This window comes from Cyclopterus lumpus, chromosome 5 (assembly GCF_009769545.1).
Source record: "Cyclopterus lumpus isolate fCycLum1 chromosome 5, fCycLum1.pri, whole genome shotgun sequence".
Classification (NCBI taxonomy): domain Eukaryota; kingdom Metazoa; phylum Chordata; class Actinopteri; order Perciformes; family Cyclopteridae; genus Cyclopterus; species Cyclopterus lumpus.
The window spans coordinates 1045653-1055000 of record NC_046970.1 but is presented as its reverse complement, the minus strand read 5'-3'; positions in this window follow the sequence as shown (position 1 = coordinate 1055000).

The window sequence follows — 9348 nt, the reverse complement described above, 5'->3', positions numbered from 1 at the left end:
CTGTCCTCTGCCCTCTGCCCTCTGTCCTCTGCCCTCTGCCCTCTGCCCTCTGCCCTCTGTCCTCTGCCTTCTGCCCCCTACCCTCTGTCCTCTACCCTCTGTCCTCTGCCCTCTGCCCTCTGTCCTCTGCCTTCTGCCCCCTACCCTCTGTCCTCTACCCTCTGCCCTCTGCCCTCTACCCTCTACCCTCTGTCCTCTGCCCTCTGCCCTCTGCCCTCTGCCCTCTGTCCTCTGCCCTCTGTCCTCTACCCTCTGTCCTCTACCCTCTGCCCTCTACCCTCTGTCCTCTACCCTCTGCCCTCTGCCCTCTACCCTCTGCCCTCTGTCCTCTGCCCTCTGCCCTCTACCCTCTGCCCTCTGCCCTCTGCCCTCTACCCTCTGCCCTCTGTCCTCTGCCCTCTGCCCTCTACCCTCTGCCCTCTGTCCTCTGCCCTCTGCCCTCTACCCTCTACCCTCTGCCCTCTGTCCTCTGCCCTCTGCCCTCTACCCTCTACCCTCTGTCCTCTACCCTCTACCCTCTGTCCTCTGCCCTCTGCCCTCTGCCCTCTGTCCTCTGCCTTCTGCCCTCTGCCCTCTGCCCTCTACCCTCTACCCTCTACCCTCTACCCTCTGTCCTCTGCCCTCTGCCCTCTGCCCTCTGCCCTCTGCCCTCTGCCCTCTACCCTCTGCCCTCTGCCCTCTGCCCTCTGCCCTCTGCCTTCTGCCCTCTGCCCTCTACCCTCTACCCTCTACCCTCTACCCTCTACCCTCTGCCCTCTGCCCTCTGCCCTCTGCCTTCTGCCCTCTGCCCTCTACCCTCTACCCTCTGTCCTCTGCCCTCTGCCCTCTGCCCTCTGCCTTCTGCCCTCTGCCTTCTGCCCTCTGCCCTCTACCCTCTACCCTCTACCCTCTACCCTCTACCCTCTGCCCTCTGCCCTCTGCCTTCTGCCCTCTGCCCTCTACCCTCTACCCTCTACCCTCTACCCTCTACCCTCTGCCCTCTGCCCTCTGCCCTCTGCCCTCTGCCCTCTACCCTCTACCCTCTACCCTCTACCCTCTACCCTCTACCCTCTGCCCTCTGCCCTCTGCCCTCTGCCCTCTGCCCTCTACCCTCTACCCTCTACCCTCTACCCTCTACCCTCTACCCTCTGCCCTCTGCCCTCTGCCTTCTGCCCTCTGCCCTCTGCCCTCTACCCTCTACCCTCTACCCTCTACCCTCTGCCCTCTGCCCTCTACCCTCTGCCCTCTGCCCTCTACCCTCTACCCTCTGTCCTCTGCCCTCTGTCCTCTACCCTCTACCCTCTGCCCTCTGTCCTCTACCCTCTGTCCTCTGCCCTCTGCCCTCTGCCCTCTGCCCTCTGCCCTCTGTCCTCTGCCCTCTGCCCTCTGCCCTGAGTCTTTGCCCCACCACCCCGGTCGTGACCATTGCCTCCGTCTGATGGACCAGGAGGTGGTCGGTGCTGCTGGTCACATTAAAATGTTCCTTTTCCTCATTTTGCATCCAGAAGGAAATCACTGTTGACCAGCTGGAAAACTACAATTGTCATATATCTGGTATCTTTGTAGCTTTACTGTCTCTCTCTCACACACACACACACACACACACACACACACACACACACACACACACACACACACACACACAGCTATAAGCATATTTTTCTTTCATAATCAATTTATACCGACACAGGATGCTTCTGCCCACACAGCCCTGCAGCTCAGAATCAGGAGCGCGCGCGCGCACACACACACACACACACACACACACACACACACACACACACACACACCATCATTATTTCCGAGTCATGCACCACTGTGCACATATAAAGACAAATAATGTTCTCCAATGTGTCTGAACCGCCCATAAACGGAGATAAATAGGCGCACACACACACACACACACACACACACACACACACACACACACACACACACACACAGACACAGACACACAGACACACACACAGACACACACACACACACACAGACACACACACAACCTTTTCTTTGCCACTATAATTCATGTATTTTAAGGGCTCGCTGTGGAGTGGGTGAACACATTATTGCAGATGTTCCAAGGAGTGGGCTGACAGGAGCAGAGCCAGAGGACGGAAAAAGAAATCAGAGACAGAAGGAAGAAGACCTTCACTGCAGCCTTGAGAAGCAATCTGTGGCATTGCACATGCACATTGCACATGCACATTGCACATGCACATGCACACACACTGGGACTCCAGATACCAATTCATAAACACAGCTGTATGTTTAAATCTTTTCTTCTGTTTTGACCTGTTTCTGGATCAATATCATCTCTTGACACAGAACATGTGTTTCATGCACTCATCGTGAATGTTTTCAGATGACTGAATGTGCATTATGGTTATTAATACCATTCCAATGCTTCAGACCGGCACGTCTTTTTAGGCATCAAGGATGCAAGGATGCAAGGATGCAAGGATGCAAGGATGTAAAAGATTGCTGCGTCTCACCGGTCGGGACGAGAAGATGTGATAAAAGTTGATTTATGTGATCAAAGATGTTCATTTCAAGCAACGAGGAGAGACATACGTGTAAATAAAAAATGACGTCAGGTTATTCCATAACCATGACTGCCGTTATCTAGCATGACATCATTTAGCATCTCTCACAACAGAAACAATACTTCATATTCAATCAGCAACGGTTGAGTCGTGTTTTTTTGAGTCGTGTTTTCTGAAAGAGTTTTTCTTCAAAACAAAGATACCAGAACATTGGGGAGGAAACAAAAACACGCTTATTCATGAACGTCTTGCTGATGGAAAGCAAAAACTAAAACCCTGGATAACTCCTTCAATGATGACGGACCAGGAGGCCGTCAATGCTTTGTGCTGCTGGCCACATTAATAACACTGTAGGGGGTTCAAGTGTCCCTTCCCTCGGCTTCCTGTGGTTTCCTAAGCTCTAATCACTGTGATTATGCTTTCTTGCGTCATGCTGTCCAAAAATATCGCCCTTCTTGAAGCAATTATGCAAAAACAGACAAATGCCCCTTCAAGCGAGTGGATCTCCGAACAATGAAGTCGGTGATTTGTTTCCCTCACGACCTTGAAACTGAAGACGTGTGTTTTCTCCGTTAATCTCCTTCATAACACGAAGGACTAATTGATACGTGTCTTAAAGGCAGGGGGCGGTCAGCAGACACCAGTTCATCAGGCAACCGCTTGTTATTTTCAGCCTGTGACGCACAATTTAAAGTTTGACACCGTCGAGTTCGTCGAATTTATTTTGAGGCTGTGACAGGAAGTGACAAAAAGAATCAGCAATTCATTTTTTACCTTGAAAATGGAAAAATGGAAAGATTCTCCCACAACTCAAATATGCGGTTTCTGGTGGAGAATCGTATTGTCATGTGATTGAAATAAACTACACACAATCTAAAACGTCGACACTGACCTTCAGATGTTGATGTCGTGAGCTCACAATCAAAGAACCGAGGACTTTCCCATCCATTAACACAGAGAGATACATATTCTGTGGAAGAACCCTGAATGCAGCTCAGCACGAGGAACAGGAATAAGACAGAAAGCCTTTTCCTCAAACTCCTCACCTCTCTGAAGACCACAAACCAGACTACACGAAGAGGATTTAAGCTAATACAGTAAACAGTCAATTCATGGAGAAATGTCGGAAGTGTCAATCAAACCATAAAGGCAGTAAACATACTAAGGAATAAAGGTGCCGTGTGTTTGGTGACATCTGGTGGTGAAGTTGCAGTTATATATATATGGCCCACGACAGTAAGTATTTATTTATTTACAGGCCATATATATGTATATATATACATATATATACATATATATGTGTGTATATATACATATATATATATACTATATATATGTGTATATATATATATATATATGTATATATGTGTGTGTATATATATATATATATATATATATATATATATATATATATATATATATATAGGGCTCTTTCAATGATTTACATACTTAATAAATGGTATACTCCATTTCTGCCAATAGATTCCCTAAATGCAACATAGTGCTCCTGTGTGCAGACTGATGCTGGAGGACTCCACTGAGGCTTTGTCTGTGTCTCTGCTGCCTGGAGAACCTACTGGGTTCCTTACCTCTCCCCTGTGGAGTCGTACAGGGTTTCAGACCCCAGTTCAAAGGGGCCACATGTTCCCTCCCACAGTGTAATCCTGTGGGGAAGAACATCACAGAGAGCCTTTTATGACTGAGATCAACACAGAAGGACCCGTGGACCGACGAGCCCACATGAGGTATTTCTGGAGGCTGATTGGCTGGCTCAGGGCCCGGAGCTCACAGGGCCGGCTGCTGGATTACAGACCATAATAATAAACAACCACATGACACACACATGATAACTAATTATGAACCTGATTTAACACACTGCTGCCCTCACATGAGCTCCTCCAACAGTAGTTATGGTACTGCTTATGAAGGGTCATAGTAGTTATGGTACTGTTTATGAAGGGTCATAGTAGTTATGGTACTGTTTATGAAGGGTCATAGTAGTTATGGTACTGCTTATGAAGGGTCATAGTAGTCATGGTACTGCGTATGAAGGGTCATAGTAGTTATGGTACTGAGTATGAAGGGTCATAGTAGTCATGGTACTGCTTATGAATGGTCATAGTAGTTATGGTACTGCTTATGAATGGTCATAGTAGTTATGGTACTGCTTATGAATGGTCATAGTAGTTATGGTACTGCTTATGAATGGTCATAGTAGTTATGGTACTGCTTATGAATGGTCATAGTAGTTATGGTACTGCTTATGAAGGGTCATAGTAGTTATGGTACTGTTTATGAAGGGTCATAGTAGTTATGGTACTGCTTATGAAGGGTCATAGTAGTCATGGTACTGCGTATGAAGGGTCATAGTAGTTATGGTACTGCGTATGAAGGGTCATAGTAGTCATGGTACTGCTTATGAATGGTCATAGTAGTTATGGTACTGCGTATGAAGGGTCATAGTAGTCATGGTACTGCTTATGAATGGTCATAGTAGTTATGGTACTGCTTATGAAGGGTCATAGTAGTTATGGTACTGTTTATGAAGGGTCATAGTAGTTATGGTACTGTTTATGAAGGGTCATAGTAGTTATGGTACTGTGTATGAAGGGTCATAGTTGTTATGGTACTGGTCTCATACTGGTCTCACACTGGTCTCACACTGGTCTGAAGCTGGTCTCACACTGGTCTCAAACTGGTCTGAAGCTGGTCTCACACTGGTCTCACACTGGTCTCACACTGGTCTGACGCTGGTCTCATACTGGTCTGAAGCTGGTCTCACACTGGTCTCATACTGGTCTCACACTGGTCTCACACTGGTCTGACGCTGGTCTGACGCTGGTCTCATACTGGTCTGAAGCTGGTCTCACACTGGTCTCAAACTGGTCTGAAGCTGGTCTCACACTGGTCTCACACTGGTCTGAAGCTGGTCTCACACTGGTCTCATACTGGTCTGAAGCTGGTCTCACACTGGTTTGATGCTGGTCTCATACTGGTCTGAATCTGGTCTCACACTGGTCTCATACTGGTCTGAAGCTGGTCTCACACTGGTCTCACACTGGTCTGAAGCTGGTCTCACACTGGTCTCACACTGGTCTGAAGCTGGTCTCACACTGGTCTCATACTGGTCTGAAGCTGGTCTCACACTGGTCTGAAGCTGGTCTCACACTGGTCTCACACTGGTCTCATACTGGTCTGAAGCTGGTCTCACACTGGTTTGATGCTGGTCTCATACTGGTCTGAAGCTGGTCTCACACTGGTCTGAAGCTGGTCTCACACTGGTCTCACACTGGTCTGACGCTGGTCTCACACTGGTCTGACGCTGGTCTGAAGCTGGTCTCACACTGGTCTCACACTGGTCTCACACTGGTCTGACGCTGGTCTGAAGCTGGTCTCACACTGGTCTCACACTGGTCTCACACTGGTCTCACACTGGTCTCACACTGGTCTCACACTGGTCTCACACTGGTCTGACGCTGGTCTCACACTGGTCTGACGCTGGTCTCACACTGGTCTGAAGCTGGTCTCACACTGGTCTCACACTGGTCTGAAGCTGGTCTCACACTGGTCTCACACTGGTCTGACGCTGGTCTCACACTGGTCTCACACTGGTCTCACACTGGTCTCACACTGGTCTCACACTGGTCTCACACTGGTCTGACGCTGGTCTCACACTGGTCTGACGCTGGTCTCACACTGGTCTGAAGCTGGTCTCACTGGTCTGAAGCTGGTCTCACACTGGTCTCACACTGGTCTCATACTGGTCTCACACTGGTCTGAAGCTGGTCTCACACTGGTCTGACGCTGGTCTCACACTGGTCTGAAGCTGGTCTCACACTGGTCTCACACTGGTCTGAAGCTGGTCTCACACTGGTCTCACACTGGTCTCATACTCGTCGTATCTGTTTGACTTCAGGTGAAAGTTCAGGTGTTTACGACATAATGAATTCATGTTCTCCACGTTCCACGTGGTCCTTGTGGTGTTCCTGTAGAAAGGTGTATTTGAAGAATAGCCTACTCACTTATGAATGATAGGTGTAATTTAAAAGGTGCATCGAAGGAGCGCTGCACTCGTTGGTGGTCCTGATAACAAAGAGCTGGGTAATGTTTGACAGGCTGCTGTGACGATGGATCAAAGGTTCACGTCCGTGTTCTCCTTCAGATTCCTGAACACGTCTGAACCGGTGAGTGTGCCTCTGAAAACGCTGCCGCTCAATGCTGCCGTAGGTTTGACTGTCCGTCACGTGTTAAACCCCAAGGCGCTCCTGTCCTCGGCATCATGGTGGAGTTGGCGTTCTACCCGGCGGTGGCCCTGATGTATTTCTTTGGCGTGATGAAAGCCACGCAGGACGACCGCGTGGAGCTGGACGAGCGGGCGTCGCTGAACGTGTTCCTCCTGTTCGTGCTGGCCCAGCCGCTGTGCCTCGTGCTGGGGGAGCACACCGGCATGGCCACGTACCTCCTCACCGCGCTGGTCTCCTACAACTTCCTGCCGTGGAGAAGCACCAAGCAGCCCGCCAAGGGAACGGAATCCACGAAGAAGACAAAGTGAGAGCAAGACATGTACACCGAAGGAAGAAGAAAACATGTATTTATGTGAAGAATAGGCATTTAATGTGAACATGTTATGTGTGTTAATAAATGAATGTGTTGCTCGACCGTGCAGTAGTAAACATCTGTACTGTATCCAGAGACTAGGAAGTGACTCATCAACTAAATAGATATGGAATTATATATATATATATAAAGCAATGCACCAAAAAATAATATAAATCCTCAAATAGACAAATATATGTGAAAGTATTTGCATCAAAAACATATTATTTGTTGCCTCTCAGATGTTTCTTTCCATTTCAGCCAACAATAAATGTGTATTTTATTCCTCCATTTATGGACCTTCTTCCTTATTATCCGTACTCTTCCTTGTTAGTGAAGAAATGTGGTTAATTATCCGCCCATGTTCATCTAAAGCTGGAGAGTGATGGGATTGGAGCTGCGTTAGAGTCCGAGGCGCTGAGGAACAGCTGTATTGAAGATGCTCATGACTTCCTCTGCATTTAATTAGAGCTCATCAAGACATTTTCCAGGTCTGCACAATGTCTCTCCCTCATCTCTCCTCGTATACGTGAATGCAGCATGAAGCTGTTACCTGGCTGTCTAAGTTCTCAGCTCACTGATTTCCAGGTCAGTGGTGCTGCTTCCTCCATCAGTTAAAAATACCATTCATATTCTGCCCTTCTGGAACTTATATGGCTCCTTTATTGCAGACCTTTCTTCCTATTCCCCAGCCGGTCCTCTGAACTGAATGACTTCTCCTTGGTGTCGGTCTTCTATCCATCGTAATCATTCTCTTTGTTTCCAAGAGGCCAGTTTCAGTTCCTTTGCATCATCTGATCTGACTATTATCCATTATATTGTCCATTTATCAACAGGAATAGAAACTCCATAAAGTCACAGCTTAAATAGTCTTTCTATGACCACAACATCAATATTATTAAGTTACACAGGGATGTGATCAGATAACCCAGCCGGAGGTAGAACAAAGTTATTTTTAAATAGATGGTTGTATAAAAATATCGAACAGAAAATTCGTTGATTTGGTTAATTATTGGATCCCCAATACCAAAAAAAGTAGCAATGGTGGCTTTTTCAAGAATGCCACAGCAAAGGTTTCATCAGTACCTTTGTGCATCTGTTACATGTTTACACCTAAACACACATGTTCTAAGTCACAACACAGTCTGATTATCAGGCATGTGGTCTGGACCAAGAAACATCTCAGACTACAAGAGGACCACCATGTCTGCATCGCTCTTCAGGACCAACGCCCCACGTACTAAGATTATCACCATTTTATTTCAACCTGCTTTGACTTGATCCCTCTTCTTGAAACACCAGTCAGTTGTCCACGTTACTCTCCTGGACGCCATAAGCATCCATCGCCTCCTCGTCATCTCCCGTCACCAACGTGCACATGGAAGTCTGCTTCAATCGAGACGCCCTCCACCTCTTCCCCTCCAACACATTCTTGACATACTCTTTTCAGGATGACTTCTTTTCCCATTCACACCTCGGTAGAACCGTGTGAACCCACCTCCAATGCTCCTACCCCCCCCCCACGTTAAATTAATTTAACTTTACACACTTGTAAACATAATCAATATGGAACCTTTCCTATTTACTCAGGCATTTGGCTACATTTCAAATAGACGTTCTCCGTTGCAGGATGATGGAGAGACCAGTACGCCGTAGTGATGAAATCCCAGGCGTTTGTCATATAGGTTGTGCAGAAGGAGCACGCACTGCTGCGACGTGACGGGGTTCATGTATGGATGGTTATTTGTTTGGAACTGGCATCTTCAAATGTGTTTGGCCTCCTCGGAGGCGCTAATGGCCGTCGTACATCACAGTGCGAGCGTCTCCCACTGCGGCTGGGAAAGACACCGCCTGACACCAGTTAATGGTCGGAGTTTACAAAGGAAATGAAGATGTATGAGTTCTGAGTCTGAATCTCTTGTCCTGAAGGGGAAAGAAATGCATCAGGAAGAAAAACATCTCCCCAAACCTGCACCTCATCCCTCACAGCCTCGTTGCCTGTTTATCCTGAATGATTAATACACCTGCATGATAAAGGATGCTTTTCTTTCTCTTTACATAAAACAGGAGATCAAGAGCTAAATGTTATCTGCAGACAGCTGGGGCAAAAAAAGAATAAAAATACTGTCACTATAATGACAGGAGCGTGATCTTGTGGAAATTCGTTCTTCTTTTTTCTTTATGATCCAAAGAAGATAGAAGACAATATACAATATTCACGCCAGAAGAC